The sequence below is a fragment of the Palaemon carinicauda genome, chromosome 10 (assembly GCF_036898095.1).
Source record: "Palaemon carinicauda isolate YSFRI2023 chromosome 10, ASM3689809v2, whole genome shotgun sequence".
NCBI classification, from domain to species: Eukaryota; Metazoa; Arthropoda; class Malacostraca; order Decapoda; family Palaemonidae; genus Palaemon; species Palaemon carinicauda.
Window position 1 is genome coordinate 111,747,617 of NC_090734.1, and position 11,098 is coordinate 111,758,714.

Genomic DNA, 11,098 nt, shown 5'->3' on the forward strand with positions numbered 1-11,098 from the left:
CTAAGCCTCATGTGGGTGAGTGAACATATCATTCATAACATTCGGTGAAGGAGTTAACGTTTACTAACAGACTAACACTTGAAATTTATCAACTGTATTGATCAGATCTAATATTTTATCTTGTATCATATTTACAGGGGAGTACATTGGCTCTAAGAAGTGGGCCAGATCTCCTACTAAAATGGAAGAAGAAGAAGAAGATACTGGCCGCCACACCTTGCTTTGGTTCTGTGCAAGGGGACCCAACAAGTGGTACGTACTTCACTTAAGATTTTTTTTTATACAAACATTTATTTACTACATGACTGAGGATCTGGGTGACATTATGAAAATAAGCTAAATATAGATCATAAAAAAAATATCTATTTTGTAAAACAAATAACGGAAATATTAACTATTCCTGTAATAGTAATAATGAAGAAATATCAAGATTGAAAATATACATCTATAAATACAATGATATTTACTTTATAAAAAAAATAGAATACCATGAAACAGTGAAGATAGCCCAATTCGTTACGCAGAACATTAACACATCTTGAAATAAAAAATATTTTTTACAAAAAGAGCACCTGGAAATAATGCGCTGAAACACACATAAGTGTACCAACCGTGTGTCACACAATTGTACATAATTCCTTTTGTATATATTATGCTTATTCTTAACTCTTCCTTCACACTAAAACGAACATGAAATTCATGTCTTCTTTTCTCCTCTGTAACATTGTCAATATTTGAACATGAAAATTCTTGTTGCTTTGAGATTTTGTATATAAGGGAGTGTGTTCTTTAATAAACACTCAGTTGATTGCATCCTGCCTTTGAGTCATAACCTCTCTCTCGGCACCGTCACATTGGTGACCCCGGAAGTCGACTCGCTCCCACTGCCTTCCACCCCCACCTCCCTCGCCCCTCCATCGTTGGTACTATGACGGACTCTACTACAGCAGTTGGCGCTGCAGCCGCCCCATTGAAACTTTCACCGTTCGCCAGCGGAGAGGCGTTTGCTTGGTTTCAGCGCGCAGAAGTCCAGTTTCGCATCAACGGCGTGACTCGCTCAACCACCAAAGCAGATCATGTTCTCGCGGTGATACCCGAGGACACCTTCCCTGAAATATCCTACTAGCTTTGTGAACAAGGAGATACGCCAATAGCGTATGACGCCCTCAAAACATACCTTCTGCAGCAGTACTCGCCGTCGCCAGCCGCCCGTGTAGCAAAGCTTTTTCAGCTCTCGCAACAACCGTTGGGGGAACAAAGGGCTTCGCTTGCCCTCAGGGAAATGACCAGTATCACTCGCCTTCAACCTGCCGCAGACGGCTCTCCTCGTGAGGTGAACCTACTTCGTGCCCTTTGGATACGTCGTTTACCCGGACCTCTACGCGCTGCCATACCCGATGTCGATAGTTTACCCATAAAGGACTTGATGACCAAAGCCGACGCCCTTATGGACAGCCACTTCAAGACCTCCATCAACGCCTCCACCCCTGACGAAGAGGACGCCTATTCAACGTCAACTGAAGCTGACATGAATGCCGTAGGACATACACGCCTACACCGTGACGTGCTGAAGCAGAGACAAAGCCGCCCACCACCCACCAATCGCTCGCGCCCCAACAAACAACTTCTACAGCCACTTACTACCTCCCATCCGCCGCAGTTTTGCTACTACCACTTCAGATTCAGGGCAACTGCGAAGAAATGTGCCAAGGATTGTCAGTGGCCAAAAAACGTGTAAGTAGGCCATCGCTCGTGGCGCTGGCCTCCCGTGATTCTAATCTTTTCTTTTTACAGGATGCAGGAACGGGCGTGCAATTTTTGGTAGACACGGGTGCTTGTCGTTCTCTTTTGCCAAGGAAACTCTTCAAGACACGACGTAGTCTATCTACATCTGCCAACGCCCGCTTGGTAGCTGCCAACGGATCTGCGATACCCACCTACGGTTACGAGAACCTCACATTATCGTTCGGAAACGGTAAATTCAATTGGAAGTTTCTCGTTGCTGACGTCACCATGCCAATCCTCGGTGCGGATTTCCTCTCTCATTTCCACCTTCTGGTCGATGTCACCCACCGACGATTGGTCAACGCAGACTCGTACTTGTCGACACCTCTTCAACCCGCCCCCTCTAACCTCGCTCTCCACATTAGCGCACCCACGGATGCCTACGCCCACCTCCTCACGTCGTACCCGGACGTTTTCCGTCAAGAACTTCGCCAAACGCCCACGGTTCCTGCCAAGCACGGTATTTATCACCATATCAAGACGACGGGACCCCCAGTCTTCGCAAAATTCAGACGTCTGGCACCGGAACGATTGACAGCCGCCAAACAGACGTTCGCCGAAATGGAGGAAATGGGCCTTTGCCAAAAGGCCTCCAGCCCATGGTCGTCACCCTTACACATCGTTCTGAAGAAAGACGGCTCCCTCCGTCCGTGCGGGGATTACAGGCGCCTGAACATGCAAACAGAACTGGATCACTACCCCCTCCCAAACATTGCCGACGTGACCTCCTACCTGCACAAAGCAAAGGTTTTCTCTACGCTCGATCTCCTGAAGGGGTATTATCAGGTGCCTATGAACCCAGAAGACATCCCCAAGACTGCCATCACCACTCCGTTTGGTAAATACACCTTTAATTACTCCTGTTTTGGCCTTCGTAATGCTGGGGCCACGTTTCAACGTCTCATGGATGGCATCTTAGGAGACCTCCCTTTCTGTGTATGTTATGTGGACGACATACTTGTGTTCTCCTCCTCAAAAGAGGAACACCTCCGTCACCTGAGCATCATGCTCGACCTCCTGCAACAAAACGGCCTTGTAGTCCGGTACGACAAGTGTACCTTTGGCGCCAACGAAGTGTCGTTCTTAGGGTACCGCATCACTCCTGAAGGTGTCCACCCCCTCCCTGAGAAGGTAGCAGCCGTTCAGAACTTCCCCGTGCCCTCGACCGTCAAAGCTCCGCAGGAATTCTTGGGCATGATCAACTATTATCACCGTTTTTTGCCAGCCATTGCCGCCACTCTTGCTCCCCTCTGCGCCTCCCTCAAGGGCAAGCTAAAGGACCTGAAGTGGGGTCCCCTTCAAGATGCAGCCTTCTGCAATGCAAAGAAGGCCCTATCAACTGCTGCGGCTCTCACTTTTCCTATCCCACATGCCCCTCTCCTTCTCTCCACCGATGCCAGCGACCTCGCTATTGGTGCAGTACTCGAACAGGTGGTCAACGGCTCGCCCCGCCCATTGGCCTTCTTCAGCAGAAAACTGTCCGAGGCAGAATCGGGTTATTCTACCTTCGATCGAGAATTGCTGGTGGTGCACTTGGCTGTCCGTCACTTTCGCCATATCTTAGAAGGTACGCCCTTCGTCATTCGCACAGACCACATGCCTCTGGTGCACGCCTTTACTCGACAGTCTGATGCCTGGTCCGCCCGGCAACGCCGACATCTCTCCGCCGTGGCTGAATACAATTGCACCCTTCAATACGCCCCTGGGAAAATGAATCCCGTTGCCGATGCCCTGTCAAGAAACACGATGGCTGCCGTTCAACTGGGATTGGATTACAACGCCCTGGCTGAAGCCCAACGACAGGATCCAGAGTATCAAGCATGTAGGACATCCTGCACGTCCCTCCGTTGGGAAGACTTTCCCATCGAAGACTCCAACACCACCCTCCTCTGTGACGTCAGTACTGGCAGACCGCGACCTTGGATTCCTGCTCCCATGCGCCGACAGGTGTTTGATTTCATTCACGGCCTTTCACATCACTCGTGCCGTTCTACTGCACAGCTGCTGAAGGCAAAGTTCATTTGGCACGGCATTTCTAAGGATGCTAAGGATTGGGTCCGCGCCTGTACTTCTTGCCAAACTTCCAAAGTACATCGACACACGGATTCAGGAGTGGGCACCTTTCCTGAACCTCAGCGTCGTTTCTCACACATTCACGTCGACGTTGTAGGCCCCCTACCCACATCACAAAAGACATCGTTACCTGTTTACCATCATCGACCGCTCCACCCGTTGGCCTGAAGCCATTCCCATGGAAACTGCAACGTCTGCCTCGTGTACATCTGCCTTACTCTCTGGATGGATTGCAAGATTTGGTATCCCTGAACATATTACTTCTGACAGGGGAACCAATTTCACCTCTCAATTGTGGACATCATTAGCGAATCTCCTGGGCATCACCCTACATCAGACAACGGCCTACAACCCCGCTGCCAATGGAATGGTTGAACGTTTTCATCGCACCCTCAAAGCAGCTTTGATGTCCCGCTGCAAGGATTGCAACTGGTTTACTCAGCTTCCCTGGGTCCTCCTAGGACTAAGGACCACTCCTGAAGACGCCCTCGACGTCTCGGCAGCTGAAATGGTGTATGGCGACCCGTTGGTCGTCCCTGCCGATTTTTTTCCTTCTACAACCTCCTCCGACGATCTCCAGGGCATACGTAACGTCGTGGGAAAATTTACTCCATGCCGCCAGACTTACAAGCCGCTAGCAAAGCATCACATACCAACAGACTTGCACTCTGCAACGCACGTCTTCCTACGCAACGACACTACCAAGCCACCACTAACGTCCCCTTACATGGGCCCTTTCTTTGTGATCCGACGCAGTTCGAAAGCATTCCTACTAAACATTCGTGGCAAAGAAGACTGGGTCTCCATTGATCGTCTAAAACCTGCTTATCTCCTGCCAGATGACCCGCCTGCAGTTCGCCTCTCTAGATCAGGGTGCCCTATTTAACTTGTACAGTATGTCATTTTTAGGGGGGGGGAGCCATATACCAACCGTGTGTCACACAATTGTACATAATTCCTTTTGTATATATTATGCTTATTCTTTGCTCTTCCCTCGCACTAAAACGAACATGAAAATTCATGTCTTCTTTTCTCCTCTGTAATATTGTCAATATTTGAACATGAAAATTCTTGTTGCTTTGAGATTTTTTATATAAGGGAGTGTGTTCTTTAATAAACACTCAGTTGATTGCATCCTGCCTTTGAGTCATAACCTCTCTCTCGGCACTGTCACATAAGCACAAGTTTGTCTCTATCTCTAAGGAATGGAAAAGCATGGTTTATCTTTGTTTTCTAATAAGAAATTGCTGTCTGGGCAACAACTTTACCACAAACATATTAATAATCAAAGCACCTTTCAAAAGGCAATCACAGGCAAGTCACTTCACAGATTTCAAAGAATCTCTATCGAAAAACGTCCTTGCACCACCACAAATGATAAGACACCCTAAAACCTTGCCAGCCATCTTTTATATGCTAAAGGCTCTGAAATTTCGAATCTAAACAAATTCTGGGATTAAGATCTTATCAGTGCTCCTGTCAAGAAACCACTCTTTTCGTCTGATGGGGATGCACTCTTAAGACACGAGAGAATCTTCAGAAAATTTTTCTGACTTTTAGGAACATTTAGCCAAATATATATAGCACTAATAAATCAGACACCGGGAAAGTAGCACGATCTCGTTCTCGTCTGAGTCTACTTGCATTTCAATGGTAATTTCTTAATGCTATTATTTGGAGTTCCATTGTACTTTCATAAGACAATTGTTTGCAGATCAATTATACTTTCACAAGGCAATTATTTGCAGTTCAATGGTAATTTCAAAAGCTAATTATTTGAAAATTTAATGGTACTTGCACTAGGCAATTATTTGAAGTTTAATGGTACTTTCATTGCAAAATTATTTGTAATTCTATAGTACTTTCATAAGGCAATTATTTGAAGTTCAGTGGTATTCAATTGTACATTCATTACGCAGTTATTTGCAGATTAATGGTACTTTCATAAGGCTATATTTGAAGTTCAATGGTATTTTATTAGGCAAATATTTACAGTTCAATGGTAATGTCATAACCAAATTATTTGAAATTTAATGGTACTTTCATTAGGCAATTATTTGTAGTTCAATTGTAATTTTATGAGGCAATTATTTAAAGTTAAATGGTACTTTCATTAGGCAATTATTTACAGTAACATGGTACCGTCAAATGGCAACAATTTTAAGTTGAATGGCACTTTCCTTAGGTAATTATTTACTTTCATAGGACACTTCTTTGCAGTTTAATTGTACTTTCATATAGCAATTATTTGGAGTTCAATGATACTTTCATAAGGGAAATATTTATTTGCAAATCAATGGTAAGTTTATAAGGCAATTATTCGAAGTGCAATAGTACTTTCAATAACAATTATTTGTAGTTCAATGATGCTGTCATGAGGTAATTTTTTGAAGTTTAACCGTACTTCCATATGGAAATTATTTGAAGTTCAATGGTACTTTCATATAGAAAGGATTTGCAAATCAATAGAACTTTCATAAGGCAATTATTTGCATTTCAATGTTACTTTCATTAGGAGAGTATTCGAAGTTCAATGGTACTTTAAATGGCAATTATTTGAAGTTCAATGAAACCATTATTAAGCATTTTTTTTTAGTTTAATAAAACCATTATTAAGCAATCTTTTAAGTTCAATGGAACTTTCAAAAGGCAATCATTTGAAGTTCAATGGTACTCAGATATGACAATTATTTAAAGTTTAATGGTCCCTTATCACACAATTATTCTGTGATACTTTTATTAGGCAATATTTTGCTGCTCAATAGTAAAATAATAAGACAATTATTTGACGTTTAATGGTACTTTCCTCAGGTACATTTTTGCAGTTCAATGGCACTTTCATAAGGCAGTTATTTGAAGTTGAATGGCACTTTTATTAGGCAATTATGTGCAGTTCAATAGTAGGTTAATAATGCAATTATTTGCAGTTCATTGGTACTTTTATTGAGTAATTATTTGCAGTTCAGTGGCAATCTTATAGGGCAATTATTTGAAGTTCAATAATACTTTCTTAAGGTAATGTTTTGAAGTTCAATGTTATTTTTATAGATCAATTATTTGCAGTTTAAAGGTACTTCCAGAAGGAAATTATTTGATGTTCATTGGTACTATCATATGGGAATTATTGGCAGTTTAATGGGACTTTCATATTGAAATTATTCGCAATTCAATGGTACTTTCAGAAGGCAATTTTTTAAAGTTTAATAATACTTTCACAATGCAACTATTTGCAATTTAATTCTACCTTTATTTTCAAATTATTTACAGTTTAATTGCACTTTTATTAGGCAATTGTTCGTAGTTCAATGGTACTCTCATAAGGCAATTATTATAAGTTCAATACCGCTTTCATAAGCCAATAATTAGAAGTTTAATGGTACATCCATTAGACAATTGTTTGCAGTTAAAAGGTACTTTTATAAGACAATTATTTGAAGTTGATTAATACTTGTATTAGGCAAGTATTTGAAGTTCAATGATATTTTCAACAGGCAATTATTTCAAGTTCAATTGTATATTCATTGGGCTATTATTGACGATTAAATGGGACCTTCATAAGAAAATTATTTGATGTTGAATGATACTTTTACTAGGCAATTATTTGCAATTCAATGGTACTTTCAAAGGACAATTATTCTAAGTTCTATGGTACTTTCATTAATCAATTACTTGTAGTTCAATGTTACTCTCATAAGATAATTATCTGAAGTTCAACCGTACTTCCATATGGCAATTATTTTAAGTTCAATGGTATCTTCTATCTTAATCAAGCACTTATTTGAAGTTCAATGATATTTTCATAAGGCAACTATTTGGAGTTCAATGGTACTCTTGTATGGCAATTAATTTAAGTTTAAGGGTACCTTTATTAAGCGATTATTTGCAGTAAAATGTAACTTTTTTTTAGGCTATTTATTGAAATTTAATGGTTCCTATAATAGATTATGATTTGCAGTTCATTTGTACTTTAATTGGCAATTACTATCAATTCAATTATACTTTTGTAAGTCAATTATTTGAAGTTGAATATTTTTTTTCATTTAGCAATATTTGCCCTTAATGGTACTTCTATTAGGCAATTATTTGTAGTTCAGCAGTACTTTCATAAGGGAATCTGCAGTTCAATGGTACTTTCATTTGACAATTGTTTGTAGTTCAATGGTACTTTCCTTAGGTAATCATTTGAATTTCAATGGCACTTTCAGAAGGCAATTATTTGAAGTTCAATGATACTTCCATTAGGCATTAGTTTAAAGGCCAATGGTACTTTCATGAGGTAATTATCTCAAGTTTCATGTACTTTCAAATGGCAATTATTTGCAATTCAATTGTACTGTCTGAAGGCAATTATTTGAGGTTCAATCTTAATTTGGTGTTGCAATTATTTGAAGTTCAATGGTAATTTCATATGGTCCTTCCATAAGGTAACTTTTTGAAGTTCTATGGTACTCTCATTAGGCAATTATTCGAAGCCTAATGTTAATGTCCTAATGCAGCTATTTGAAGTTTGATGTCACTGTCATTAGGCAATTGTTTTGCAGTTCAATGTTACTAACTTTAGGCAGTTATTTGCTATTTAATGGTACTTTCTTGAGGCGTTAATTTCCAGTTCAATGTTACTTTTATATAAAGATTATTTGAAATTCAATGGTACCTTCACAAGGCAATTATTTGTAGATAAATGGTATATTCATATGGCAATTATTTGAAATTCAATGGTACTTTTATGACGGCCTTATTTTCAGTTCGATAGATTTTTTGAAGCAGTTATTTGCAGTTCAATAGTACTATCATAAGGCAATTATTGGCAGTTCATTTTTTTTTTTTTGCATAGGACACTAATTTGTATTCAATGGTATCCTCCTAAGTAACATTTTTGAGGTTCAATTGTACTTATACGGAAATTAAGATAGGTTCAGTGGTACCTTTATCAATCGATTACACTGGTTTACAAAGAAATGGAGGCAAGCACAAAAATCGCCGTTTTTACCTAATTTGGGGGTGCTGAATTCAAATTTGAAATCCGTTCTTACTCATCACCTCTAGTTTTTTTAGATATGCATAGTGTACATTTTGTGCATATACGGTAAATAAAGGCGTATATGCATTCAAGATTAATTCTAATATTGTGAGACTTATGGCTTAATTTTTTTCTAATTATTTTGCACTATATGTAAGTGATTGCATTACATTATATATATATATAATTATATATAAATACAGATTTTGGCAGTTAGGGCAGCAGGTCTCAATCCACACTCAGTAGTGCTCTGGCAGTCATTGGAAGAGGTTGTCTGGCAGGTGGCGCAGGAGGTTGGTGTCCCTCAACTATCGTGTTACACATCTTTTCGGTAGCTAAATATTAGTATTACATTTTCCAATGCACATTTTATTGCCTTGCATATGATTTAGTTTTACTTTGTTATATTTTCAGATTCTCCAATGGCTTCAAGCACGTCAAAACATCGAGGATGCCTCAACAAGGCCAATTCTTTCTGCTACGTGTGTGGGGACTTCCCAACAGTTGCACATCGTCGAACCATCACTTCCCACCTCAGAACAGCCTACTTTCACTATTTTGACTGTAATATTGGTGATCAGGACAAGTCTTGGGCTCCACACATCTGTTGTAAACCCTGCTACAATGGACTAACTGTATGGTTTAATGGCAAGAAAGCGGCTTTCAACTTTGTAGTCCCGATGGTTTGGAGAGAGCAACGAAGCCATGGAGATGATTGTTATTTTTGTTTAACTAATATAACTGGTTTCAATGCATCTTCTAGGAAAAAGATCAAATATCCCAACTTTCCATCTGCTATGAGACCCGTTCCCCATTCAGATGATCTTCCTGTACCCACACCTCCAGTAGATAAGGATCTTCTTTCCTCATCAGATGAAGAAATGCCTTCAAGGGAGGATTCTGTCGAGTCAATATCTTTGAAAGATATTGAGTCTACATATTCAGGAACAAGTGTCAACGAGCCACACTGGATCACGCAAGAAGACCTGAATGATCTTGCTCGTGATTTGTATCTGTCAAAACAGCAGTCAGAGCTCTTGGCCTCTTGGCTTAAACAGTTGAACCTAGTCCAGGAAGATGTAAGGATCACCAGTTTCAGGAATCGAAACAAAGACCTTGCTTCCTTTTTCGACATGGAAAACAAGTTGTGCTATTGCACAAACATATCTGGCTTGTTCACCTCCCTTGGTTTGCCACATAATCCTTCAGACTGGCATCTTTTCATAGACACTTCTAAGCGAAGTCTCAAGGCTGTGCTTCTGTACAACAGGAATAAATATCCGAGCATTCCCATTGCACACTCTGTCCATCTAAAGGAGTCCTATGACAATATGGAGCTTCTCTAAGAAGCTATTAAGTATAGAGAGTACCAATGGAGTATGTGTGGGGACCTCAGGGTCATTGGTCTTCTTATGGGTATGCAACCGGGCTTCACAAAGTACTGTTGTTTTTTCTGTCTCTGGCATAGTTGAGCTGTATCCCAGCATTACAAACAGAAAGACTAGGGGTCTAGAATCACTTTTGTTCCTGGCGAACACAGCGTCAAGGGGAATCTTCTGGTGGACATGAATAAGGTGCTTCTTCCTACTCTTCACATCAAGCTTAGTTTGATGAAGAATTTCGTGAAGGCGTTGGACAAAAATGGTGCTGCCTTCCAAAACTTGTCTACTGTGTTCCCAGGTGTTAGTGCTCCTAAGCTCAAAGAGGGCATCTTTGTCGGACCTCAGATCCGAGAAGTGCTGAAGGATACTGATTTTGAGGAGTTTCTTTACTTAAAGGAACTGAGAGCATGGGAATAATTCAAGTCAGTCTGTAGTGGCTTCCTTTGTAACACACGCGTACCAGATTATCAAGCCTGTATTGAAAAGTTGCTAAAGTCTTACGAGGATATGGGATGCCGAATGTCACTCAAGATTCATTTTCTCCATCCCCACCTCAACTTCTTCCCGCCAAACCTTGGAGCAGTGCGTGATGAGCATGGAGAAAGATTCCACCAAGACATTACGAAGATGGAGAGCAACTATTAAGGCAAATGGAACCCCGCCATGATGGGAGACTTCTGCTGGATGCTCTTGCGTGACATCCTGGAGGCAAAATACACCAGATCTTCTAAGAGACTAAATGAGACTATTTAAAAGCCAGAAAACTAGAGGTGATAGAGCAAAACTATTTATAAATCTAAATTCAGCACACCCAAATTAGCAAAAACCACCTATCCCC